General features: G+C 53.5%; 1 protein-coding gene across 6 annotated transcripts in view; it reads left to right on the top strand.

Moving 5' to 3' along the window:
* Nucleotides 1–22,746: 22,746 nt before the first annotated feature.
* ACSF3 (acyl-CoA synthetase family member 3) overlaps nucleotides 22,747–27,571 on the top strand; it is a 105,968-nt gene continuing 101,143 nt past the window's right edge. For 4 of the 6 annotated variants that reach the window (XM_073308226.2, XM_073308229.2, XM_073308231.2 and 1 more), the window contains exon 1: nucleotides 22,747–22,847. The gene's annotated coding sequence lies outside the window, so the exon portion shown is untranslated. Of the gene's footprint in view, nucleotides 22,848–24,580; nucleotides 25,464–27,319; nucleotides 27,416–27,571 lie in introns of those variants that run through there. The other 2 variants (XM_073308227.2, XM_073308228.2) reach the window with 2 other exon arrangements.

Below are 27,571 nucleotides of genomic sequence, written 5' to 3' on the forward strand. Positions count from 1 at the left end.
GTCTGCTCCCAGAGAGGAGACTTCCCCAGAGTCCTGACTGGCTTCGTAGGGAGCAGTTCCAGAGCATCGCCCGGGGACTCCGTGACAACTGGTGGCAGCGGTGGGATGTACTGCACCCCGTGGATGGCGCTTCCTGCAGTAAGTGACTGGGGAGCAGTAAAACGAAGGGGGATTGATGAGGACCAGGCGTGCTGAAGGCTCAGAGAGGAGCGGTTTTGGGGGCGGTTAACCCCTGAGAGTGTGTGACCAGCGAGAAGGACTGTGCAGTAATGGGGTCCCCCTGGGGACTGCAGTGAGCAGTCTCAGAGGCGGAGGAGGCTGCAGCTTGGCCCTGGGAGAGAGAAGGACTTTTGCAGTAACAGGGTTCCCCTGGGGATTGCAGCGAGCAGTCCAAGGGGCAGAGGAGTCTGCAGCTTGACCATGGCAAAGAGGTGATGACCTCGAGAAGGGCTGGCACACTAGGGGCTCTCCCTGGAAACCGTAGGGAGCTAAGAGCACACAGGCCTGTGAGTCCACAGCAACTTGGAAACAGCGGAGTGATGGCCTGTCACCATCTCCTTAAGAAGGACATTGTAACCCTATGCAAAAAGAGAGGGTTGAGCATTGGAAAGTTCACCAAGGCACAGTTAATCGTGCAGCTGGAGGAGGATGACTGCTCGAAGGAACAGATTCCTGACCCCAAATGGGGCTATAGCAGGATCTGGGAGCTGCTGGAGTGGGAGCCAGGCATCCCCAAGACTCCTGTCCCCGACCAGATGGGGGTCTTCACGATTGGGTGCCTCATCGGGGGATCGAGACGGACGGGATTGGAGCTGAGTCCAGGAGAGCCAGAGGACTGTGAGAGACAGCGAGAGCCCGAGAAAGAGCTGCAGAAGCAGCAGCAGCATGAACGGGCGGTGGGGGAGCGGAGAGGCCTAGGGGACCTCCCAGGGGTGAGTGGGGATAGACCCTGGGGGGCCAGTTCCACAGGGAACCTCGAGACTAAATTGCTGCCCCTGGTTAAGGAGGGGGGGGGGATGTGGATGCCACCTCACTGCCTTTGAGCAGGCTGGCGATTTGAACCAGGGGGACCCTGCGGAAAAGCCCCGGTGTCTAGCTCCTTTGCTGGGTCCCAAGGCCATAGACTCCGTCAGCCAGATGGGTGGGGAGGTGGACAGGCTCCCACTCCTGGTCCCAACCTATATGTCTGTGTGGAGTTTCCTGGAGTCAGGCCCCTCGGACCTCCAGTGGGAGCTGAAGGTGATGGTCAATGGGGAGACATTCCTGGGACAGAGAGAACTGTTGTGAGGCCCCTGGTAGTGCAGCCTCACCAGATGCTGGGGGGCTGTGTGAGCTGGGTGAGGGTCCCGGGATGAAGCCCCTCGCCCTGCCTATAGCCCAGATCCCTGTGCAGATACAGGAGGGGTCGGGCTGGCTGGTCGTTGGGGTTCTCCAGGATATCAGTTATGAGACCCTGTTGGGGGGTGACTGTGTCTCTTTGGGACAGGATCCAGGCCTTGCTCCTGTAACTGCCAAGGGTTTGAATTTGAGTCCAGGGAACCAATCGGCGGAGAGGGAAATGGTCAATGAAAATGCAGATGACCTGGCTGGCAGTGGGGAGGAGCTGGTAGGCTTAGGCTACCTGACTTCCTGTAACCAGACCCCTGGGGCTGGGTGGGGCAGAGAGATGCTCCCTGCCCCCGATGCTCCCTGCCCCCTTGCACACCGGAGAGGGGCTCACTCTGGCTCTGATGCAGTGAGGAAAGCAGCGAGCTCGCAGCCTACCCCACTGGGACAGCAAGGGCAGTGCTGAGCAAGGGGGGAGCTGAGACTCCAGCTGAGTGGGGGGACCCACAGGCAGGGCAGGTCGGCTGCCAACCAGGTTTGCCTGGTCCAGAGGCGCTGCTGGGAAATGATCCCACGGCAGGGAGGGAGTGACCAGGGACAGGGCTCAGCAGAGCTGTGACCCCAGGCCCAGCCAGCGAGCAGGAAGACTGGGGAGCTGAGTCTGCAGAGCAGAACAGCTGGGTAGTTAATCTCTGGAGAATGCAGGGGATGGCAGGTCTACTCTCATCTCTAGGCACTTTGGATAGGACTTGTAGTCTCTCAGTGAATTGAACATCTAGTCCCTTGTGGAAGCAGAGGTTGGTAAGGGAAGGACAACAGAGCTTTCAGAGCACAGCTTGTAAAAGAAAAGGAGGACTTGTAGCACCTTAGAGACTAACCAATTTATTTGAGCATGAGCTTTCGTGAGCTACAGCTCACTTCATCGGATGCATACCGTGGAAACTGCAGAAGACATTATATACACACAGAGACCATGAAACAATACCTTCTCCCACCCCACTCTCCTGCTGGTAATAGCTTATCTAAAATGATCATCAAGTTGGGCCATTTCCAGCACAAATCCAGGTTTTCTCACTATTACCAGCAGGAGAGTGAGTTTGTGTGTGTGGTTTTTGGAGGGGGGTGAGGGGGTGAGAGAACCTGGATTTTTGCAGGAAATGGCCCACCTTGATTATCATACACATTGTGAAGAAAGTGGTCACTTTGGATGGGCTATTACCAGCAGGAGAGTGAGTTTGTTTGTTGGGGGGCGGAGGGTGAGAAAACCTGGATTTGTGCTGGAAATGGCACAACTTGATGATCACTTTAGATAAGCTATTACCAGCAGGAGAGTGAGTTTGTGTGTGTATAGGGGGGGGGGGGTGAGAGAACCTGGATTTGTGCTGGAAATGGCCCACCTTGATTATCATGCACATTGTAGGGAGAGTGGTCACTTTGGATAAGCTATTACCAGCAGGAGAGTGAGTTTGTGTGTTGGTTTTTGGAGGGGGGTGAGGGAGTGAGAGAACCTGGATTTATGCAGGAAATGGCCCACCTTGATTATCATACACATTGTGAAGAGAGTGGTCACTTTGGATAGGCTATTACCAGCAGGAGAGTGAGTTTGTGTGGGGGGGGGCGGAGGGTGAGAAAACCTGGATTTGTGCTGGAAATGGCCCAACTTGATGATCACTTTAGATAAGCTATTACCAGCAGGACAGTGGGGTGGGAGGAGGTATTGTTTCATGGTCTCTGTGTGTATATAATGTCTTCTGCAGTTTCCACGGTATGCATCCGATGAAGTGAGCTGTAGCTCACGAAAGCTCATGCTCAAATAAATTGGTTAGTCTCTAAGGTGCTACAAGTCCTCCTTTTCTTTTTTGCGAATACAGACTAACACGGCTGTTACTCTGAAGCTTGTAAAAGGGAACCTGAGAAGGGTAACTGCGATTTGCTGGAAGTAGCTCAGTGTAGTGAGAAGAGCAGCAGTTCATCTGTGGGGAGCGGCAAGGTGCTTGGTAAGGAAAGTTTGGATGAGCCTATGCAGCCTTGTGAGCTGATGGCTGTGTCTAGTCAGCAGGGTGGGAAGGCGAGGAGAGTGGAAGATGAGTGTCCCTGGACCTTACTTGTTAACTGGGTGGAGAATTGGGACAGTGAAGGAAACGTGCCTGTGTCTGTCGGGTGTATTGACTTGCCTATGGAGGGAGCTACCCTGATCTCCAAGCAGTTGTCTGTGACCAGCCCTGTGTGCTGGGACAAGGGGAATGAGATCCCAAGCTGTGTGTCTGTTAAAGGAGAAAGTGTGTCCAGCTCTTCTTTTTCGGTGGAGCAGACAGAAGGGGCCTTTCAGCCTGTGAATGTTGGGAATAGTGCAGTTGTCTCAGAGTTTGTTCTGGATTCAGCTAAAGCCCAGGAAGGGAATGGCCCTAAGTTTGTGTCTGTTCGGGAGAATGGCCCTGTAACTAGGTCACATCCAGTTAGTGTCTATGTAAAATCCCAGAGACCAGACAATTCTGGCGCTTGTATTTTGCCTGTTGCTAGTGTATGGCTGGGAAAGGGTGTCGCAACTCTGTCTAATCAGGGTGAGATCCTAGCCAGGGCACAAGGAGAGCAGAAAGGTGATTTGATTGTGTTACCTACTGATGGTGTGGAAACCTGTAGTAAGAAGGAAAAGATTCCTGAGCTTGTGTGTGGCAAAGGGAAGGAGAATGCTTCTGATCTTTTATCTAGGAATGTCTCCATGCTAATTTTGTAAGTGAACAGTATGTATCCCAAGCGAAGAGGGTGCTGGGCTGCCTCAACGAGGCAGGACTGACAGTAAAAGCTGAAAAGTGTAAGGTGGAGATAATCAGAGAGTGGCCTGTTCCCCAGACCAAGGAACAGGTCCAGGCCTTTAATGGGATGGCGGGGTGCTATTGGAGGTTTGTACCGCACTTGAGCTCCCTAGCTGCCCCCATCACTAAGCTATGTAAGAAGGGGAAGCCAGACAAGCTAGTCTGGACCGAGCGCCAGAGTGCTCTCTGTGCATTGAAGGAGGCTCTAATCCAGGGCCCGGTAAATCTGGTAAACCCCGACTTTGCCAAGGCCTTTACAGTGTTCACCGATGCCTCAGACGCAGGGCTGGGTGTGGGGCTGATGTAAGCCGATGCTAAGGAATGGGAGAGATGCTGGGGCATCCATGGAAATGTTGGTGGGGTTGAACTTCCCCAGGTCACTGGCTAAAGTGACCTCGCTCAGTTCGGTCTCGAAGGGGGAGAGATGTGACAAAGTGGGACTGTTCTTAATGTTTTCTCTGAATAGTGTGGGGGTGCCTCAGTTTCCCCTATGCAGTTCTTAAGTATCTAGGTGGTGGGGTAAGGGTGTATGATCATTGCAGAGCCTTAGAGGGCAGGTGTATGCAGGGGTCTGGACACAGAGAATGGCCAGCTCCCTGTTTCCTGGCAACTGATGGCCTGGGCCTTCCCCCCTGCAAGGTGAGAGCTAAAGGGTTGGAGAACAAAGGAATCCGGTGACCTCCTGGCCCGAGAAAGGGACAAAGCCCAGAGGAGGAGAGGCTGGAGGGGGAGTCAGTTTGGGGCTGGCTGGGGACAAGGAGTTAAGTGCAGACGTGGTTGTCTGGCTCACTGCCCCCCACCCCCACACCATGGACCCGGCTGAGGGGTCCTGGTCCCTGTACCTACAAGCGCTGTTTTAGACCATGTTCCTGTCGTCTAATAAACCTTCTGTTTTACTGGCTGGCTGAGAGTCCCGTCTGACTGCGGAGCTAGGGTGTAGGACCCTCTGGCTTCCCCAGGACCCCGCCTGGGCGGACTCGCTGTGGGAAGCGCACGGAGGGGCAGAGGATGCTGAATGCTCCGAGGTCAGACCCTGGAAGGTGGAAGCTGTGTGAGCTGTGTGTCCTGCAGACAGGCTGCTCCCAGAGAGGAGACTCCCCCAGAGTCCTGCCTGGCTTCATGGGGAGCAGTTCCAGAGCATCGCCCAGGGACTCCGTGACAGCCAGCCAAAGCAGAGGGGGGGATCAGGGCGGAGAATCGAGCCCAGCAGCCGCCAGTGAACACGGCCAATGGGTGTGACGCACAAACGGTGACGTGGTGGGTGGAGGTCAGGGGAGCTCAGCGGTGACTTTTGGACCCCGGGGTCGGTTGCCAGAAGGGGCCTGGGTGTTCTAATGGCCACCCAGCGCTCAGCTCCATGGCCTAGCGGCTGAGGGCACTGATTTCTGAGAGCCCAGTAGGCCTGACACCCGTATGCCAGGTCACTACACGAACGATGGCCTGACTCCCACAATGCCCGCTGAGGGCAAATAATGCAGCGGGGGAAGTGTGACAGGTGTACCGACCCCACCCTGGGCTGCCGGGGCCGACCAATCATTGTGGGCCCAGGCAGCCACGCCCCCTTCCCCTGCTTTGGGTGCCAGATAAAAGCGGGCAGCGCAGCTCAGTTGGGGGTGGGTGACAGAGGAGGGAGGATGTACCCTGCCGGTTCCTGCGATGCTCCTGGTGGTGGAGCCCAAAGACCCGGGCCACGCTCCAGCGACCCGCTGACGGCGGACACAGCCGGGGAAGCCAAGCCCGCTGAGGAGGCTGCTGCCTGCTCTGTCCCAGCCCAGAGGGAAGTAAGACCCACAGACTGTTTGTTTTGCCCCACCCGGGGGCCATAGACTGACTGAGGTTTTGCCCTGCTCAGGGGTCTAATTCCCCAAGTCCTATTGCTTGCCCCAGCCAGGAGGCTGCAGGGCTCCAGACTGCTTGTTTGCTGTGCCTGCCCAGGGACCCACAGACTCGTCATGTCAGTGACCCTGTCAGGGGGCTGGGACCCACTTGACAAGAATCACCCGCTTAACGGGGAATCCTGACGACTGTGTGGCGGAGTGTACCAACCCCACACTGGGCTGACAGGGGCACCCCAACTCGACATGTAGGGCCCCCGTCACCAGGAGAAGCAGCTCAGGGAAGTGTTTCACACTTGTTTCCTCTTCGTTTGTCAGCGGAAGGAGGGCGGTTCTTCCATTCTGCAGCTGACTTTCCAGCCGGTGGGCCTGACCCTTCATGGGTGTTTTTTAAAGATGCTGGAGCTGGGATTCCCTGGGGGAACCGTCCGTGAGAGGAGCTTGGTGCTGCAAAAGTCCATGCGTAAGTCGTATCTGTCCAGCGTGCGCCGTCCCCTGGGAGTCAGGCGCCGTTCTCGCTCCCAGTGCGGGGCTGCTGACACACACACGCTAGGAAAGGCCTTCGGGCCCCCTCCAGGTGAGGGCGGCGGGGGGAGGACGCTGCCCATAGCGTGGTGTGACAGTGTCCGACAGCACAGTGCCGGCAGGGGGATGCCGCAGCTCTGCTGGAGCTGCGCTCTGAGGACGGGGGAGCTGGTGAAGCTGCATCCTTGCATCTGGCACGTTCCCAGTATTCGAGCCGGGTGTCTCTTTGCCGCGTGGTCCCAGCCACGTGCCTGCTGAGCCAGCCACTCACAGTTCCGTTCATACGGAGCCCTCGCCACTGCTCAGGCTGATTGTCATCATATTTCCTGCTGCCATCTGCCCCCCCGTCGCCTCCTGCCCCCTCTCTTCACTCCACACAGATCCTAGGCACAGGCCTAGACTTTCCTGGGGGCTGCGTGGGCTTGAATAGTCTGATCAGCATGCCAGCGAAGGTGACGCGCGGCTGCTTCCAGGGGATGTTGGGAGCTGCCTCCCCATCCAACCGGGAGAGGCCGATGGCCTGAACTGGCCTTGGGCTCATTTCTCCAGCCCAGCCAGGTTCGTGTTGCAGGGTCTGTCTAGGACCCGGTCACCATCCCTCCTGCAGGTCTCTGCAGACGTGGCCGGGTTAGATCCTCACGCCCGTGCACACAGCCCCATGGGGAGAGGCTCACCCGGCCCTCTCAGAGCTCACTGCTCCTGGGGAGACCTGGGAGCTGGCAGGGCTTGCTCCCACCTGGGTGTCCATCCCAAGTGGCATGGCCCCGTCTGGGCCCAGCACACCTCCAGCCCCCACAGCCTCCGTGCAATTTGCTCGGCTCCTGGGCATGCTGTGGATCTTTGGGTTCCCACCCGACAGCGGGAGCTGGGCCCGACACACTGTGCGCTTCTCGCTAACCTGTATCGCTTCGTACCGAGTGCAGCTGGCGCCCTGCTCGTCACCTGCCTGCTGGGCATGAAGAAGAGCGGCCTGTGCCAGCATCTCGGGGTGAGACGGCTTTTCCACACTCAACTGAAGCACAGCTGCAGTGACCCCTCAGACAGCCCGTGATTCTTCAGCACAGCCCTGTTCCCAAGGCTGCCGGCTCTAGGTAGAGCAGTCTAGCTGCAGCGGCTGGGCTCAGACCCATCTCCATACCCCTGTGAGAGCCCCTGGCCGATGTTAGCATGCCAGCTCAGGACCCAAGGCTTGTAGCCTTGTCTATTCCTAACCCACCCCTCACCATGGTGTCTGGTCTCCCACTGCCCCCCTCTACATGTCCCATCACGGGACAAAAGCTGACAGTGCAGGGAGAAGAATGAAGCCCGAAATAGGGGCCTGTCCCGACGGGAAGCTATGCCATGGAGGTGAACCCCATCGGAACCTGCACACCACAGCCAACCCCTGTGAGAAAGGACAGGCCACGGGATGGGACCCTCTGTGGGAAACTCAGCCGCCGCTGAACAAAGATGACCAAGCAACACGTGGAAGGGAACAGCTGAGCTGTCGCCCGGATTAACCCTGCCTGCCTGCCTGAGGAGCAGAGTCTGCCCGAGGGAATGTTCCCACTAACAACGTGGGACAGGGTCTGTGATGATACGGAGCTGGCCCCAGGCTGCAGCCTGGCTGGAGGAGACCAGCCTCCCCTCCCGTGGGATGGAATGGGTGGGTGAGAATGGGGCAGGCGTCCCCTCTGGACAGGCCATTCCCCCAGGCCGCTGGGTGCTGAGAGAGCCTGTAGGCTCCCATCAAACACACCAGAAGAGCAGCCAAGAGCCTGGCGGCTCCTGTTCCGACTGAGGTGACATCTGCTAGGCCCGTCCAGGGGCTGGGTGTGATGGAGACACTAAACGCTTCCCCTGCAAACATTCTAATCCTGTGCTGGAAACCATCCCAACCCTACCGCCCAGCACACACGGGGCCTCTGGAGCTGGGTGGTTAGGAACCGGGGTAGAGTTGCCTGGGACAGGATGACGGATCTCGCGTTCTCTCGGGCTGTGTGCACGCCAATGTAGACGCACCCATACCGTGGTGCACTGTGTTGGGTAGACTTGGAGCCGGACCTGCTCAGTACTCCGTAGTCCCGATACTAGCAGCTCTCAGCAGCGCGTTCCCGCTGGCTCGGGTTGGAGGCGGGTTTGCTCCTGAAGCAGGAGGCGCTGGGTTCGATGCCTGTTCTCACCAAGAAGCTGGAGGAGGTCACAATGTGCCGCGTGCTGATAGTGACAAATCTCCATTACAGCCATGGGCATGTTCCGGGGTCACCTACTCCCTGAGGCTGGATTTTCACTCTGCCCTGCAAGCAGAGGTGGGGGGGTAACATGTTTACAAAACATATGGGGCAGTTTTCTGGCTTTTCCTTGAAAAAACAAAACCAACCAAAAGCTGAAAACCCTTCACTTCCTTGACGAACTTCAGTCTGAACACAAATCTTATGCCAACTTCTCCTTTAGACGAAAAGGCCCTTTTCTGCCGCAAGAGATCAGCGGGAAGAATGTTCCCCGCTCTGCTGAGAGGTTGGAGAGGCTGCAGTGGGCCTGCCGGGCAGCAGAGTCAAGAGAGCCGCGTGAGGGGAGCCCAGCCCAGGTGAGGCAGCCAGGCAGCCCCTCCCCACTGCAAGCAGGGACCCTACTGGAGAGCAGAGGGTTGAAGGCCTGGGCATTTCACAGCCTCCTCGGGCTGCTCCCTCCCTGGGCCGGTGTCTGGCTGTGCCTGGAGCGAAGGAAATGAGCGGTGCCTACGAATGCTTCAGCGATCCCCCGAGGAAATGCTCAGCGCAGTGGCTGTGGCGGGTTGGATTCACTGTTCCCAGGGCCTGAGCTCACTGGCTCACACCCAGCAGAGATCGGTTCGCTGTGCAGTCAGTCTCTGTCATGCACGAGTCAGCTGTATCTGCAGCCTCCTGCTCTTCCAGGCCTGGCCACCACCCACTCTGCTTTGCCAGCGCCCCTCAATCCCAGCCTGCGACCCACCCTGCGAGTCCGGTCTGGACTCCCCACACAGCTCATGCCCAGGAGGGGGGACATGCCGCTGCTTCCGGGAGCTGCTTGAGGTAAGCGCTGCCCAGAGCCTGCACCTCTGACCCCCCTCCCAACCGCCTGATCCCAGCCTGGAGCACCCTCCTGCACCCCAAACCCCTCATCTCCAGCACCACCCCAGAGCCCGCACCCCCAGCTGGAGCCCTCACCCCCTCCCCCACCCCAACCCCCAATTTTGTGAGCATTCATGGCCCACCATGCAATTTCCCAGATGTGGCCCTTGGGCCCAAAAGTTTGCCCATCCCGGTCTATGCTGAACCCACCAACCACTCTACGTGGGACTCCAGGGGGGTTGAGCGCGGCTCTGCAGAGGTTAGCGTGATAACGCCTGTGTCCCGGCGCTCCCCCCTGGGCCTCATTCTGCCCTCGCTGCTGCCGGCTGCTGAGGGAGCTCCTGAAGCCGACCTGCCCCAGGCCAGAGCTGCTCTTCACAAGGCAGGTGGCAGTTAAAGAAACCGACCTAAACAACTGGCTGCTGTGGATAAGTGGAATACCAGGGGAACTGGGGCAGGAGAGCGAGCAGAGTGGGTAAAGCAGGGCCGTCGCCCCAATGGCCTCAGCTTGCCAGGTCAATCAGCCATCGCTCAGGTCAGACAATGTCAGCTGGGGGGACTAGGCCATGATGGCTCCCTTTAATAATGAAACCAAGACGCTCAAGGCCCTGGCAAGCCAGGCCTCAGGCACCCGGTGCCCCAAAGGGCCAAGAGCCCCCCACCCCAGGTTCAGACAGGGGCACTTCCCCTCCCTGGCCCCAGGTTCAGATGGGGGCACTCTCTCCCCTCTCCCCTCTCTCCCCCAGGCTCAGCAGGAGCAAGGAGCTCAACCAGGATATATTTGTAAAGAGCAGGGAATGGGGCCTGCAGCAGCGGTGACCCCAGGGGCTGTGGGCAAGAGCTCTCTGGGGATCCTTTAGCACATGCCCATGATGGTGATGCTCTGGGACACTCCAGTCAAGTCCTGTCTGAGGCTGATCAGTAGCAACAGCATCACGAGCTAATTCCAGCTGTGGATCTGCGCTGGGAGTGTACTTCCTGGAGGTTCTGCCTCTGGGAGGAAGGGGAGTTTCCCCACTGACTCCAGAGGTGAAGGCCAGTCATGCTGTGCATTGGGCAGAGGTTTCCATTGAGGTACCCTCTATGGCTCCCAGGTCTTTTCCCTGAGTGGCAAATCTTCCTGTCGAGCCCAGGAACATACGTGAGCAGGTCAGTCTGTTCCGTCCTACATTAGCTGGCATTGAATTTCATCTACCCTTTGGCCTAGCCTGGTTAGGACCTTTGGGAGTTCCTCACGCTCTTCTCAGTTCTTGGCTAATCTAAATAATTTTCAGAGTGGCAGCCGTGTTAGTCTGTAACAGCAAAAAGAACGAGGAGGACTTGTGGCACCTTAGAGACTAACAAATTTATTAGTCTCTAAGGTGCCACAGGTACTCCTCGTTCCTTTTGCTAAATAATTTTGTGTCATGTGCAGGTCTGGCCACCTTGCTGCTCATCCCCTTTTCCAGATCATTGATAAACAACACCAGTCTCCGCAGGGAGCCTTGCCACATCCTTTTGCGATGGGGAAACGGCTCATTTATCCCTTGTCTCTGGTGTCTGTCGCTTTGCCACTGTCTGCAGTGACCACATCTTCCCTCTCACCCCAGGTCAAGTTACTTTCCATAATGGGATCTTGAGAGGGACTTTGTCAAAGGCTTTCTCAAAGTCCAAGTACATTGTGTCACCAATTCTCCTCTAGCCACAATTTTACTGACAAGCTGAAAGGAAATGGAGCCCCAGGTCTTTCCCTATGGTCTTACCTTTGTACCATTGTATATTTCCCAGCTAGCCCTTTCAGCAGTCCCAGGCCAGCTGGTCTCTCATTCCGTTGCATGTTACCGACTTTGGCTCACTGAAGGGGAGGTGTTTTTGGAGCACCAGGCTGCCCAAGTCACAAACACAAGGACGCAAACCTAGAGATGTTCTAGCAGAGCATAATCCCTGAGCTTGCTGTATCTCATCAGTGACTAGGTATGGGTGAGAAAAGCCACTGAGCCCAGCCCTGTAATGCTCAGTGCCAGTGACACGGAAGAGGAGCTCCAGCAGCTCCCACTAACTTTTGGTGGCTTTTGATTGAAGGGTTTTGTCTCCTGGTTGACAAATGGATTATTGCCGATTTGTGGAATTGTTCCTTTCCAGTGCCTCAAAGCACATCTTACCTTTGGGGGTGGTGGTGGTGGGGGGGGGGGTGAACAAACTTGCTTAAACAGCACGTTTGTACAGTGTGTAAAGCAGCAAGTGATGGAGTTAGGAGAAGCTTCACTGCATCTTCTAGGAAATCTTCTGTTCCAGGCCTAGGGCAGGGACTTCCCAGAAGTCTGTGCAGCCCTGCCAGAGCCCTCCAGTCAGCCCCCATTCTGGCAAAGAGCCGGCAGTGCCATGGAAGTTGAACATTCAGTACTGGTACTGGTCCAATGGAATTAGTCACATGCTTCTTTAAAGCCTTGCTCATTGCACCGGGCGTTCTGGGTTGGGGACGTTGCCCTAGCTCGACGGGGGTGAAGGGCGGCACCTGGAGACAGGAGCTGTCCAAAGCTTTGAACAGTGGATCAGCAATGCCAGAGCCAGGCTCTAATGGAGCTAGCCCATGAGCAAAGGACCCAGATTCGTGGCTGGCAAGTGGTCAGCATGCAGCTCCTGCGGACCAAGCCGGAACCGAAGAGGGGAGTCAGGGTGCATGCAATAAACAGAGCAAGTCCTGCAGGTGAGAGGGCCAATTGGAGAGGTGGAAGCGGAAGAAAACCTTAAACTGGATCTTTAAAAACCTGGGAAGGCTACAGAGTTCCACAAAATGGGTCCAGTGGAGGATCAGAAGAGCTGTGTGATTTTTTTTTTTTTGTATCCTGTTTCCATGGCTCTCACCATTACCCATACTTCCTGAGTGACATCACCACCTATGCCATGCCATGGTGTCACAACCCATCCACAGATACTGTCCAGCTGCCATCTCCATTCCCCTGGGCCAGAGCAAGGGCTCCATCTTATCCCAGCTTAGGTCAAGGGCACCTAAACGAGATGGGGCTGGGGACAGAAGGCCCAATCAGGGCCTTAGAGGAAACCCAGCAAGGACCCCTGGTAGGAAGAGGGGAGTCAGGCTGAGTTTAGAACAGATGACTCACTCCACTAGCTCTCACGCCCATGCTGAGGGGTTTCTTCTTTCATGTGATTGGCCCAAACCCCATTAGAGACCAGAGTTAACACCCCAGCGAGTGACCTACCATTCCTCCAGTCACTGGCAGCTAGGCAAGTCCCTAAAGATTCCTGCTGCTTCTCCCCCAGCTCTGCCAGAGGCTGTGATTGTTCCCTCTCTGGATCCCTTCCCACCAGGTCCAGGGACCAGCTCTATTAAGAGGATAGACATTATATAGTGTATTAGCATTAGAAAACGTAACTCCGTGCATGTAATAAAATACAGGGAGACCTGACTGAGGGGCTCACTCGCAGGACGGGTAGAAGGCAGTCCCGGCTGGTCTTTAACTCACAATCTGATCCAAGTGCAGTCGCAACCCTGGCAACTCTTTAAAGTGGTTGCTCAGGAAAGGAGCTGCCCAGAGGCAGTGTCCCCGACTGCTGCTTTCACTGCAGCTGCATGGAAAACTCTGGTAGTTACAAAAAGAAAAGGAGGACTTGTGGCACCTTACAGACTAACCAATTCATCTGAGCATAAGCTTTCGTGAGCTACAGCTCACTTCATCGGATGCATTCAGTTGTTCATCTTGAACAAATTTTACCCTGCAGAGTGTAAGTAACTGAGGAGCCAGGAGGCGGGGGCAGCTCCTGGGAAACTGGACTCAGGTTGGCTTGCGTCCGTATGCATCCCTGACCTGTGCTGGAACGCTAGACCTGGGCGGTGTGATCTGCAGGCCTGGCGCAGGTGGCAGGGCCTCTCCCTCAGCTCGCACCAGAGGAGCCTGCATTTCTAAAGCTGAAGGCCTTGAGTTCCCTTCTCCCAGAGCAGCCTGGTGGGCACAGCAGTGTTGCCAGGGCGGTCTCTGTGCGACGTGGAGCTGCTGGCATCCCGGGGGTGCAGCATGTGTCCATCCAGCCAAGGCTTTTCCAGGGTTCCCAAGGGTTCCTTGACCAGAGAAACTCACAGACACGAAGCACCTCTGCCCCAGGGCACCTGCTCGTCTCTCCCTGGGTCGCGTGGTTCTTCCGGGTAAACAGCACTGTGATTCATTTTCAGACATCCCTAGGCTGAAGGAGGAGCAAACAGCTCCAGGCCCCGGCGTGACCTGGGAGGGGAACACAGCAGCGCCACAGGCCCGGAGGACAGATTCTGAACATCTTATCCCACGCACGAAACACCCTAGATAATTCAGTGAGGGAACTAACCAGGGGTGAGAAAACCTGGATTTGTGCTGGAAATGGCCCAACTTGATTATCATACACAGTGTAAGGAGAGTGATCACTTTAGATAAGCTATTACCAGCAGGAGAGTGGGGTGGGAGGAGGTATTTTTTCATGCTTTTTGTGTGTATATAATAAGATCTTCTACACTTTCCACAGCATGCATCCGATGAAGTGAGCTGTAGCTCACGAAAGCTCATGCTCAAATAAATTGGTTAGTCTCTAAGGTGCCACAAGTCCTCCTTTTCTTCTTGCGAATACAGACTGACTCGGCTGTTACTCTGAAACCTTTCCTGTGACAGTGATTCGCTTACTGCTGTTTTAGAATCAGCTGGCATGCAGTCAAGCATCTCTTTTCTACAGAGATGGTCTGGGACTGGGACAAGGAGGGGCGACGCCCTGCCCGGAGAAGGGAAGCACACCGCGAAAGGGTCTGAGAACACTGCAGCAGACCCCCCTGATAGGGTACAGAGGGCAGATTCTGGTGAGGCCGGGAGCCCAGCAAAGCCATTCTCCTGTCTATTCATGGCAGAGTTTCAATGACCTTGAAACATGGCAGTGGAGAGTCACAGCGACGGGATCAATGTTTTCCTGCAACAAGCCCTTTTTCTCCAGCCAGGTACAACTTGAAGTAAGCCAGGTTCACGAGCAGCACTGTCTGCAGGGTCCTACGGCCTAGGGTGCTATTCAAGGTTGTAATGCAGTACTGAATGACATGGGTGCCAAATGAACAATGACTACCTATGGAGACCACCCAGCTCTGACCCTGACTCACCGTGCAACCTTGGGCAAGTCACGTAATGGCTCTGTGCCTCAGTTTCCCCATCTTGAAAATGGAGATGATGTCTCTCGACCTCACACGGGGCAGCTGTGAGGCTAAAAACCCATGAATGTGCTTTGAGATCCTCCAGTGGGCAGTGCTAGAACCAGACAAAGCATTGTCTTCGGGTTTGTCTTGTAGGAGTGTATGAAGGGCGGTCAGAACCAGGCCCCAGGGCAGGGACAGCCCACGGCCTCTCAGAGCCGCCTTCCGCATGAAACATGGCTGCAGTTGGTGTACGCCAGCCTGCGCGTGCCGGAGGTGCAGATGGTGATACGGCGCTGAATTAAGTGCTGTGCACGTGATATCTGCCAAGGGATCACCACCAAGAAAGCGGGATTGGGGACAAAAAACAGGCTTTTAAAGTGGCTGCAATATTTGGAAACAAATCAAGTTTCCAGCTGCGCAGAGCTGCCTTCGTAGCCACAGGTAGTTGATAAAGTAGCACTGCCTGGCATCCCAACTGGCACTCGGAGAGAAAAAACCCTCGCGCAGCTGCTTGCAGAGCTGGCAGATGCGCCCGACGTGCCATGTGTGTGAAAACAGAGGCTGAGTCTCGAAAGCACAGGGCCTTGCCAAGTCCGCTCTCATCTGCCGTGTGACACATGTTCTGGCACTCGAGCAATTTCCCCTATTAGGTTTCCTCTCGTCACACAGCAGAAGAAGGTTCTCCCTGAGTGGGCGGGCAGGGGAAGCCGCTGCTCGCACTGAGCGGACCCACGCGATTGGGACACACCCTGCCATCAGCAGGAGCAACCCCCCACCTCACACTTCCTCTGCCTGTAACACACCGCTGAGTTAGTTACCTACCCAGTGTCCGGGGAGGGGGGCTCCACACACCTTGCCCTCCCACATCCCCACCTCCTTTCCTCCCCCCTCACAGGAACACCCATCCCCATTCCTTCCCGCTCCGAGCCCCACTTATACGCCCCCAGCTGCCCCTAGTCAGCCAGATCCCTGATTTGCAGCCTGGCTTCTTTAATGCTTTTTGCCTTCCCCGTCCTCTGCTTGTTCTCCGGGTGGCATCTCCCCTCCCACCTGCGTATGCCTCCCCACCCCGCTGTAAAGGGAGCTCTCCCTCTTCCCTCAACGCCCCTCCCCCTCGTAAAGTGGCTTTCAGTGTTTACCTAAAGGACCCTGTAAAAATACACCTTCCTCTAGCAACGGTTATTTCTATGGTGATAGGGGCTAGTGGATCGGGTCCCCATTGTGATGGGTGCTGTATAAGCCTGGTCCCTGCCCCAGAGAGCTTACACTCCAAACAGGCGAACATCCCAGTAACACACAAGCAAAGCGTCAAGGTACTCCCGATTTACTGATTTTTTGTTGTGGCCCCATTCCCCTGCCCAGGCCCATCTGCCAGCTGGCTCCCCCAGTGCTGCGGGAGTTGCTCTTTGCAGCCTAGAGACTTATTTCTTATCTCTTCAAACTATATTTTAATTCTAATCCCGTGGGGCGGACTTTCCAAGGTGCTCAGCACTATGCAGCTCCTGCTGAGAACAGTGGGCAATTCTCGCCTCCCCCAAGCACAGCGCTCCAGGAGCTTGCCCCTTTGCACCGCTGGGCCTTAGTGTACTAATCATGCCGGAAGCAGTGTGATGACAAATTGCTCAGGCAGTGGGAATTTCCCAGGGGGTCACACTGTCTCCATGGCAGCCTAGGTAATACTGGTTTATTCCCTTCAGCTCCAGAATTCTTTTAATTCCTATGCAAATATAGCCCATCTCTCTTTCTCGCTCTTGGTGCTAGTGATCCCAGGGATGTAGGCTCTTGCTGAAGGTGCTGGCTGGCCTGGGCAGCTGGATGGGATTTGCATGAATCCTAACAACTGGGGCCTGTCTGTCTACCACTGGGCACAGCTCTCATTGGCTTTGCAAGGCATCGAGTGTCCTTGGTACATGATTCCTGCCACGTGTAGCAGCTACAAAACCAGAGCCCGCTTTGGCTTTGACTTGCGGAGTTGCCTGTTTCTCACAGTGGGGAAGGGAGGGCCTGAGGCTACTTTGGAGGAGCTGTGATGGAGTTCTCAAGGTGGGTTTGGCAGCTGGGAAAGTGAATTAGGATGCACAAGGAGAGCTGGGCAAACAGGGCAGGGGGTGAATGGGGTCTTGTGTGGGAGAGGAGAGTCCCTGCTTGGATGTTGCATACCCTAAGGGTTAGACATGGAAGAAGATGTGTTTGGTGCAGTCACAGAGGGTCCAATTTGCTTTTCCTTCCAAAAAGCCGGCGTTGTAACCCCTAAAGTTTGCAGCCCTCTGCAGTGTTTGATCTGCCCCAGTAAGTATTGGAGCGGGACCCACCTCAAAAAGCAAGGGCTGGAGGAAGGCTGTGTGTATTCTGGCGCACCACACAGCGAGAGCACTGGGAGGGGAATAGAAGACAAGTAACTACTTGGCTAAGGAAAAGAGGGAACTGCTCCTTTTCCATTAGGGACCCTATTCTGCTCTCCCCCACTTAAGCGTTTTACTCGGAGAGGCAATGGGCTCAGGGGATGTTAACGGTAAAGTGGCTGGAGAGAGAGAGAATATCGGACACTCCAGCCTTCACACTGTGCTGGCTATGGCAGAAGGGGGACAACTTAGAATGAACAAAATTACCAGCCCCCATCCTGCAGCTCCCGCTGGCACCCCCTCAGGGTCAGTCACCGGCTTCACGATCATCAGCCTGAGGACAAGCAAGCAGTGATTTGTGCTGAGGGATTGAACTGGAGGAAGGTGGGGGGATTCTTCCAAGCTCCACCCCCAAAATAAGCTCCACCCACAGTGATTTGCCAAAATGAGAGGCCACACATAGTAGATTGTGCAGATGGCCAAGAGATGATGATGTGTCCTTGGTTGATCCGCTCTGAACTTCGCTGGGCTCTGCCCATGGGCTCAGCGTCCTCTAGGCTGGGGGGCGGGAATCAGCTGTGGCATCCCCTGAACATCACCTATTTGTGGCCCCCAGTGAGACATCCCCGGCAGTACACCTCGCAGCATCGCCCCCCTTTCTGACATGAGGAATAGTTGACAATGGAGACATTTAAATTATTCATAAATTCGTCGCTTTCAAAACCAGAAGGGACGGTTAAATCATCTAGTCTGACCCACTGCATAACCCAGATCAGAGAATATGTGGCGGGGTCCTCACCCCACACCAGCCCTAACAGGGTCAAGGAAGCTGAGAAAAGGCCAGTTAGTGAGATAGACCACACATGTGGGGTTAGGCTAGAGAATCAACCCCTGACTGGAGGATGAAGCTCAGCTGAGCAGTTGTGGGCTGGGTTAGGATAAAGCCAGGAAGCTGGCAACAGAATGGCTGCCGTGAGGAAGTCTGTAACCACCCTCTGTGCATCAGAGAGAGAAGGAGGGAACTGTTTTTCTTGTGCTGGCCTTCCTTTCTAATTTGTTGCCGTTCTATCTCCGGGTCTATGCCCTGTGAGTTCTCTCTGATTGAGCCCCTCTTCAGTCTCTTTTTCCACGTTCCGCAACAGATCATGTGTGCTCCTGGCCACCCATATTGCTAACACACCACCCCTGTTCCGGCAGAGGGTGGACTCCTCCCTCCTTTTCTTAGTCCCTTGTCCTGCCTGAGCATCTACTGATGTCTTCCCCATCTCCTGTCCCAGCAAGGGATGGCCTGTCCTTCTGGGTAGGTTGGCCTCTAAGAATTCTTTAGTGAGCTTCACTGCACTGTCCAGTGCTGAGGGTTGGTGCCGGTGCACCCATACAGAATAACCCGCATTTACCCCTGTGACATGTGTTTGACTAAAGCATACCTTCCAGAAAGTCTTGGTCTGAAGACAACCAGAGACAGAGAATGCACAATTCCCCTTGCAGGTTTGTTCCAATAATTAGACGCCCTCACGGTTAAAAATGTGCCTTATTTCAAATTTGAATGTCTCTGGCTTCAGCTTCCAGCCATGGGTTCTTCTTTTGCCTTTCCCTGCTAGAGTAAAGAGCCCTTTATACCTGGTATTTTCTCCCTGTAAAGGTCCTTAGATGCTGTCATCAAGTCTCCTCTTGATCTTCTTTTTGATAAACTAACCATTGAACTTCTTAAGTCTCTCTCTGTAAGGTGTTTTGTCCAGGCCTTGAATCATTCAGTCTTGCATTCCTGAGTCCCACCACACCAGATTATGACGCCTGGGACAAAGCTTTGGGACATCTGCTCCAGCATCTTCCTCCGTCACCTGTCTCCGGCCAGCTGTGGGTGACAAGAGGTCATTCAGTTGCCCTTCCAGAAGTGGCCGCTCCTTATGGGCGCCTCCTTTTTGGAGGTGTCCAACCTGCGATACCTAGGCCTGAAGATGCAGGTGCTCTGCACTTCTGAAAATCAGGTTCTGGATGGCTCTAAAAGGGTGAAGTGGAACTGGAGAAGAAGAGGGCCAGGTTTTGGGAAGGTCCTAGTGTGGTGGGACTCAGGAATGCCAGGCTGCTATTCTCAGACTTTAGAGCCTCAGCAGGTAACAGCAGCCTCTCTGCATGCTGCGTAAAGATCTCTCTCTTGCAACTCTGCCTGCCTACCACATCGGTCGTTGCTAATGCAAACGGCTCTAGTAGGGCACCCCCAAGGACTGCCACAACCTAAATCGGTGCCCACTTTTGAAAATGTTGGCCACGGTAGCCGTGTAGCAGGCGTCAGATGAACGGGGAAGCCTAAGGGAGGATTCGGGCTTTTCCACTGTAGCATACGAAGGAGTGGAAAGAAGGCCCCTGTAGCAGACGCTACAGGGATGGGCTCACTGGAAGTGCTGCCTTAGCTCAGAGGAGACTCGTTCCACACACAAGTGTTTTAGTCACTGGCTAAGGCAGGAAGCCGAACTCCAGAAAGGCAGAGATCAAAGTGGAAAGGGAACTTGCTGCCAGCCAAGGCCCCCAGCACTCTGGGATCATTACAGCGAAGGTGTGAGCTGGGAAGGAAAGAGTGAGCTCATCCCACCTAGCACACTGGCTGCCTTTGGAGAGACAGGGCACTTAGTCTAGGGAGAAGCATCCACTGCACTCAGGCCACCTTCCTGCCTGGGGCAGGTGCTCACTGACGTATTATGGGGTGCCAGGTAAATGCCCTTCTTTTCTTTGTGCAACTGGTTTCAGCTCCCTCCTCCTTTAGCCTAATGGTCAGCCGCCCATTGCCACCCTCCACCTCCTCCCCAGTCATGGCACTGGCAGGCATTACATTTGAAAAGGACATTAACACTGAGTCTGTAGCAATAAATATCTCAGTATTGGGGAAGAGAAAGAGAGACTTCAAAGCAATCTGTTAAAGGGTGGTCAGGAACAAGGCTCTGAGGAGATGCCATTGTGGGGCTCCCAATGATTCTCTTCTGTTGGGGTCCAGCTCAAATCCCTTTTACAGCATTTTTGTTTTAAAGGATTCTGCAATCAGCACTGAGTTGAGAATGTTGCACTCAGAGTATGAGCCAGAATAGAATCCAGGTCACCTTCCTTGAGCTGGATTGACTCTACAGGGCTAACCAACGTAAAATGTTTTTGGGTCAATAAAGCAGAAGTAACTTACAGACTCACTGGGAGTAGCTCTAGTAAGAAGGAGAGGCAAGCCACATTCTGCAGCCTTTTCTCAAACTGACTAGCACTTACTCAGATCCAGTGAGGGACGTTTGTAAAAAGAATAAATATTTGCCTGTGATTTAGACTGGTGCTGCTGCTTCTCTCTCTCTCTCTCTCTATATATATATAATATAGCCATGAGATTGTTTGTGGTGTCATGTGCAATCTCAATTGTTAAACATGAGATCTGGCTGCAGTCTGAGGGAGTGTGTGTGAGCTGTGTATTCTATCCTATTCTGGTTTTTGTAGGTTTTTATACTGCACTCATCACCATAGTATCTAGCGCCTTCCAGCTATGTATTAAGCAGTGTGACTAATATTTGTGACGTGTTTTTACTCCCATCCTCTTCCTGGAGGAGAAATATGTGCAGTGGATTGGTTTGGAATTGTTTTATTATATACAGTATAAAATTTGTGCATTATTTCTATTTTCTATATACCCACAGATGCATATGTCGCTATATGTTTATATTAGAGAAGCCAAGACCAAAGGAATGCACCTTGTCCTAGGAGTGGAAGGTGATGAAGTTTGTGATGATGCTTAGTTCCTGGGGGAGTTCATTTCCTCAGTATTGCACCTGCTCCTGAAAAAGCACTGTCTCCTGCTCAGACAAACTTTACCTTAACTGTAGTTCCATTGTGCCAGAGGAGTGAAGTTGTCAATGTGACAACAGGCTACCACCAGTGAGTCCTTGATCTGCAAAGCACCAGACAGAGGGCTCCCAAAAGAGACTGCAAAGTTCGCATTTTATTTTATTTTTACAGATAATTTTAGTAAAATATAAACATCTGTTAGCGTTGATGAAGTAGGAAGATTCGGTTTAGAAGAGTTCCCCATTCTCCCAACCCTGCATGGCATATGGTGGCACCTGTAATGTTGTTTGCTCTGCTTGCCACTGTCATTCCATGACATTTTTAGTCAGGCATGCAATTCCACACTTGCATGAAAAATGTTGTTCTCCAGGTGGCGTGACCTCACACATTCTGTGCAGGAGAGGTTGTTCTACAATATGGTGTCCTCCGTGTACATTCGGGGACTGGACAGAATCATCCCATGGGCACAGCTGGCTTGGGCAGACAATGTGTGCCTTGCATATGCAGATGGCATGCCACCATTGCTTGCTAAGATTGTTTCTCTGCCTGAAGAAAGTAAGAGGTGAAGTTTCAAGGGTCTGAGTGATTAAAATAAAAGTTAGGTGTGTCAAAGTATGCTAGTATAAAAGTTGTGCCCTAAAGAGGAACAGCTCCAATTGTTATTGGGGGGGGGGGGGGGAGGTTTCTACAGTGCTTTTGGATTAGTGTTAGCAGAGTTGAATAGTTAACATGTTGCACCTTCTCCAAGGTGCAACATTGTCAAATTTACACTCTGCAGGTCGATTTCCCATGTTCTTGGCTGTCTGCTTCTCCTTCACACGTGCTTTGCACTGGGTCTTTACGCTATGGTTTTCACTTCCATTGTTTGACACCTGCCACTGCTTCTCTATTTAACCCACTTGTAAATGTGTCTTACAGACTCCACTCTGTTCCCAGTCCACAGAGGATATGAGTTTTGTTACAGCCCCACCCTGCCGGTTTTAGTTCAAGCCATTTAACAGCTTGTGTTTTGAGTGCCGGATCGCCCCACTTCAGTTCCAGGTATGTCAGCCAAGACGGCGGCCAGCACAGCTCCAGGGCTTTACATCTCTATGAGCCTCCCCACAAACTTGAATGCAAGTTTGGGATTTGGGAACAATTCCACTTAGAAACCATTTTCAATAAACTTCTGGGGTCTAGGAACAGGTCACTCCCATGGGGGCTCATCCTCTGCCCCCATTTGTCTATTTTATTCAGCTGCTGCGTCCTGTCTGCCATGTAGGTGGGGAGCTCTCCGGGATAGGGACCATCTTCTTCGTTCCATGGGGGCACCGTGCCTGGCACAACAGATCCCTGGTCTTTGACTGGCGTTCCCAGACGCTCCCATGCTATACACAGGAATGGGCGCAGCACACGAGTCTCCGGGGTGGGGGAAGGCTCCTTGAGGGGCATCGCTGGCCGGAGAAATGCCTGCCCCAGACAGGGCCTTGCCCTGGGAAGGGCCCGGAGGGGCTCAGGCCAGCTGCAGGTTGCGGAAGCTCATTGTGACGAGGCTGGGCGACCAGAGCATGAGTGTGAAGGAGGAGGACGGGGGGCGTGGCGGGTCATAGGCGCCTCTGTCAGCCAAAGCCCCAGGCATCGGGGCTGTCCCGATAAAATCGGGGCATCCGGTCCCCCGTGGCGGGGCTGCGAGGTGACGCCAGCCCCAGCGCTCCAAGGGCTGTGATGTCACAGCAGTGACGTCACCGAACAGTGACGTCACCGGCGCGGGAGGGGGTGTCACCCGATGCCACGGGCCTGGGGCTCACCCTGAGCTGGGCCAAGGCGGGGGGGGTGTCGCGACCCCCCCCCCGCGGGCCCCGCTCAGCTGCGCTGGTTCTACCCGGCCCCGGAACCGCCGGCGGCGGCCCCTGGTTTCCCCGGGGACCCACTTCCCGGACGGACCCGGCCCCGGCCCCGGCCCCGGCCCCGGGCACCGCCCCCCGCAGGACGCGGCCCGGCAGGTGAGGCCTGGCCGGGGGGAGGCCGCCCCCCCTCGCCCCTGGCGGCTCCTGCCCCGCCCCCATCTCCCCAGGGTGCGCTTCCCGAGCGCCCCCTGTCCTTGTCCTCCGCCCTCTCGGGGCGCCCCGGCCTCCCCCCTCTCGGGGGGCACCTGCCCCGGCGCTGCCCCCCCCGGTGCCTGCGCGCCCGGGGGGGCGGCCCGTATCCTGCGCCAGCAGTTGTGCAAGTCCCGCTGGGGGGGGTGGTCGGGGGTCGGGGGGGGCGGTTGGTGCTGTCTGTGCCCGGGGGGGGGGCGGATCGGCGCAGTGCCTGTGCTCTGTGCTTGCCTGGAGGGGGATACGCCAGCCTCGGGGGGGTGGCCTGGCTTCCATGCCAATAAAATATGGCAACAAACAGTAACGCTGAAAATACAAACTGTTTTGAGGTTTTTCCACACCTCTTTAAATAAATCCCACCACCCTGAAACCACTTCCTCCAGTCGCAGTGTGCATCCCCACATCTTCCTTCTCCTCTGTCTGGGGGAAATTCTCCCTCCTTTTCCTGATCCACATTTAACAGGAGCCCCCTGGGATTTGTTGAGTTGTCTAAATTTCTGGGTGGAAGTGCTGACACAGAGCTGTTTGGGAAGTTTGAAAGCATCTGGTCTTTCTGCAGACAACAGATGTGAGTTTCTGTTAGTTTGAGGGAAGCGTTTTTTTCACACACTTCAGAGCAGCACGCAGGCTGATGCAGAGGCAGACAACGGCAGAAAGTTATCTGGTGGCCTGCTTGTGCTTCTGGTTTGATCATGCTCAGGGACGATGGAGCACACTCCTCCTTTTGCAAGATTAGTTACAGTGGCAAGAGCTGATCTTGGAAGAGATGCAGTGATAACCACGTGTCTGAGGTCAGGATCAGACCCTTTGACTAGCTCAGCAAAAAGAGTGTTGCTCAAGTCATCTAGTGTGTTTTTATAATTACATTTGTATTTATACTGTGACCAAGGTGAGATTAGATAATGGGGATTTGTAGAGACACATTTGAAAGAGGAGATGAGTTAGAGATGGAATAGCAAGGAATGATTTAGGAAAAGTTTAAGCAAGAGATAAATTTCTTAGCAGTGAGGGAATTTGTGCACTGGCATGAGCTTTCTTCCTAGGGTGTAGCTGGACCACTCTTACTAGAGATGTTTGAGAGATGGCTCGGGGCCTAGGAGTGACTGAGGTCACTGAGTGAGCCTTTGTGTCCAGTCTCCAGCAGAGTCATAGGTGCTAGAGATGCAGCTGACCTATGTTACTTTGTCACCTCATTCATTCACAAAGATCAGAGCAGGGCTGCATCCTGGAAGATGTCTTCTGGTGTTTTGTGTGGTCTAGTTTCAAACGCCTAAAGCAACGGGCAGTGTTTTCTCTATAAATTTGACTCGTAAACTGATGGTATTGCGGGTTTACAGCATAGAGCTGCTGAGCCCAGTCCCTTTTTTGCTCCTTCAGCAACTGCTGTGCTTCAGCATAGGAAAGAGAAGCGTGATGATGGGGCGTGTTGTGCAGGTGGAAGAATACGGGTAAGACTGTAAATAATGTGAGGGCGTCTGTAGAGAAGCTGTGGCTTGCAAGGAAATAATCCATCAGTTACTTTATGGTTATGCTTAATTTCATTTTAACCGGTATGTTGTTTTCCTCCTGAAAGGCTGAACCGTAGCATCATCTGGAATAAGTGACAGGTTTCTACTTTAAATCCCAGCTGGGTTTCCTAAAAGGATTTATACCACCATCTAGTCTACGTATTGTTAGTGGTCATGTGTGAACAATACATGGTTATTAGTGTCTTGGAAAATGAACTGACATTGATAAATCTGTGACAGTTACCCAGTTACTTTGCATTGTACTGTGGCTCCATTAGCATTCTGAGATCACCTTTGTTTGCTTTTTACTCCTAATTTGAGAGCTGTGAGGCTGGCTCCTGTTTTCCTACCTTTAGACCTATAATTTCTGGCTGAGTAAAGCATTGGAGTGGGGAGCTGGGGGATGGAAACACTGTCTAGGGTGAAGGGAGAATGTTAACTCCTTATGTATCAGTTTGTTAATCCCATAGTTCCTGCTTCTCTGGCCAGTCCTAGCTGGTTTGGGGTTGTATTCCCCTCCCCACCTTCAACTGTGGTGGTGCATTATCGTGTATAGAATTTGGATCCCACAGTTGCCCATAATTACCACTGTCTTTTCTGCCACTCATTGCAAGGCTTTGTGATGTCAAGAGCTGGGGTGAAACCATCACATGTACTTTCACTTGTTACCTTAGCCATAGTAGGGTAGGGTTTGAACCTTTCTCCAAAGACAGAAGCTAGTGCATTGACTTGCTGTCTTGCTCCTGCAGTTCCCATCCCACGGCAGCAGGTCTTGCACAGCTGTGCATTCTTAGTCAAATTTGATTCCAGTTTCTGATGTAGCACTCTGAAAAACTGGTAAAAGAAAGGAATCTGCCCCAGCCCTTGCCGAACTAGCACTGTCCAGCACTTCTGTAATACTATACACAGTTGACACAAGTTCTGTGAAGTCCATAAATGCACAGGACCAGTGAAAGCTGCTGCTGCTTATTGTTCCATTAAATCTGCGCTGGCACTGTGGTGAAAAGAGGATAATGTAAGTCTCTGAAGCTGCAGTTTTGAAGTGGTGGCTACACCTGGGTCTTTGAGCTTTACACGGGAAACCAACTAAGCCAAGTGTCGTTAAGGATACTGGCTTGGAACTCTCTGCTCTTCAGTGACACCATGGAAATGCAGTCAGTCCCAATTAACACCCCTGTTAACATTCCGTATGTGCTCTCACCAGCAATCTGGCCTTGGGGCTACTAGTTAGAAAGAGGTGATTCTGGTTTTGCTAACAGTTTATGTTGCCTTTTTTTCTTTCTTTAAATTCCTCTGTAAAGAGGAACGTGAGAAATGGAAAGATGTTGTGCTGGTGTTGCCTGTTTCGTTTTTTCTGTGTCATTGGTGTGTGTCATGTGCGTGCAGTGACCACACCTCATAGTGTACAGCCCACTTCCAGATATCTCTGCACTAAGTCACGGGCTTCATTGCGGAAGTAGAAATTGAGGTTGTTCCGCAAACAAGTTTCTGATTTGGGAAATTTCATTGGTGTGGATGAGAGAGACAGGAAAGCTCACGGCTGCGTCTATGCAAAAACTAAATAAAAATCCATCATTGACAGTAGGTGTTAGCAACGGGCATCTGAGCTGGTGCCAAGCACAGCTGAGCTGCACGGCATTTGGATTTTCCATTGATCCAAAGTTGCCAAACAAATTCTCTGGTTATTTGTTGTTTCTGCTACTTCACGCTACAGGGGGCTGTGTGATGGTTTCGGAGCCCTATGAAGTCAAATGGCCAGTGACCCCGTCCTTGAATGCAGCACTCCTACATCTTTTCCTTTTTGTGAAATGAAAGTTTAGATGCAGTTGGACAGAAGATGGCTTGTTTTAGTTTCACTTTAAGGATGCTTCACTTGTTGAGTTAAACTTTAATAGTCACTGTTACATAAGAAGCAACATAAAGTCTTTCTCTCCTGCCCTTTGCCATAGCCCTTTCCTTATTTTTCTTCCTCTCCTTGGCTGGGTGTCTGTGACAATCAGTGTGTGGCTCAGGACAGCGTCAACCAATCAGAGTCTTCCCTTTCTTCCTACTGGGCCTTATGGTCCAGCTCACAACCACCGTTCCAGTGTTAGCAGTGCCCTGGACAGGGTTCTGGAGACCCTCTTACTCACAGCTCTAGCTCAGTTTCTCCTGCACCCTTCTGTAGCAGTTTCTTCCTGATGCTACCAGTGTAGTGTCATTCTGCCCTGCCACTGGAGGAACAACAAGCTGCAGCCACTACGCACAAACATATTGCTTTAAAAAAGAAGTGGCTGATGAATAGCATTTAGACATTCCTAACATTTGTCTCCATTGCTGTAAAAACAAGAGTGTCTTTTTGAACTTCTCCCACGAGAGAGTGGACTTTAATGTCATCATGCAACCTGAGCAGAATGTGTAACTCTTATGCGAGCCCATAATCTTCCCCCGTAACGGTGGGGACTGTTGCTTCATCCCAGTTCCCTCGTGGATGTTTTTCTACGTTTCTGAGCCTTGATACAATTTAACATGGTTCACACACACTGTGTAGGAGAGGTAGTAGGTGGGGTTCAGTGGTAGGGTGCGCGCCCGGTCAGGATAGCGCTGCACTGGTAGAGCTGGTGGTTGGGGGGGCAGCCAGCCGAGCTCATGCTGCCACGTTGCCTGGCTCTAGTCAATGCTGTTAGTTTCCTGCTGTCCAAGCTTTATTCAGAAATGCTGTAACAAATCCCACAAGTCAATAGTGCTTGCTTGCTTGTTTTCATTTGGAAAACCAGCTGCTTGGTCTAACGTATGGTGGCTGCACTCTATGCTGTTTCTGCCTACTCTGGCTGTTGTGCCCATTCTGTTAATGTTGTGTCATGTAGGACAGAACCTTGTGCCTTATACAGTACCTGTGATGATCAATCAGATCAGAAGGGGGGACAGGCCTCCTTTGCTTATTTTCTTCAGTCATTGGAAGTGTTGAGTTGCTACAGGACAGCATCAGTAAGCATTAATTACTGTGCTAAACTCACTTGTTAAAAATAAATGCTTTTTTAATGTACATTTTTGTATTAAGTTAGATTGTGATTTAGAGATTCCACTGTGAGTGCTTCGGGCTGTCTTCCTGTGTGTGTAGGTGGGGCCTAGCACCTAAACAGG

This window comes from Lepidochelys kempii, chromosome 12 (assembly GCF_965140285.1).
Source record: "Lepidochelys kempii isolate rLepKem1 chromosome 12, rLepKem1.hap1, whole genome shotgun sequence".
In the NCBI taxonomy this organism is placed as follows: Eukaryota; Metazoa; Chordata; order Testudines; family Cheloniidae; genus Lepidochelys; species Lepidochelys kempii.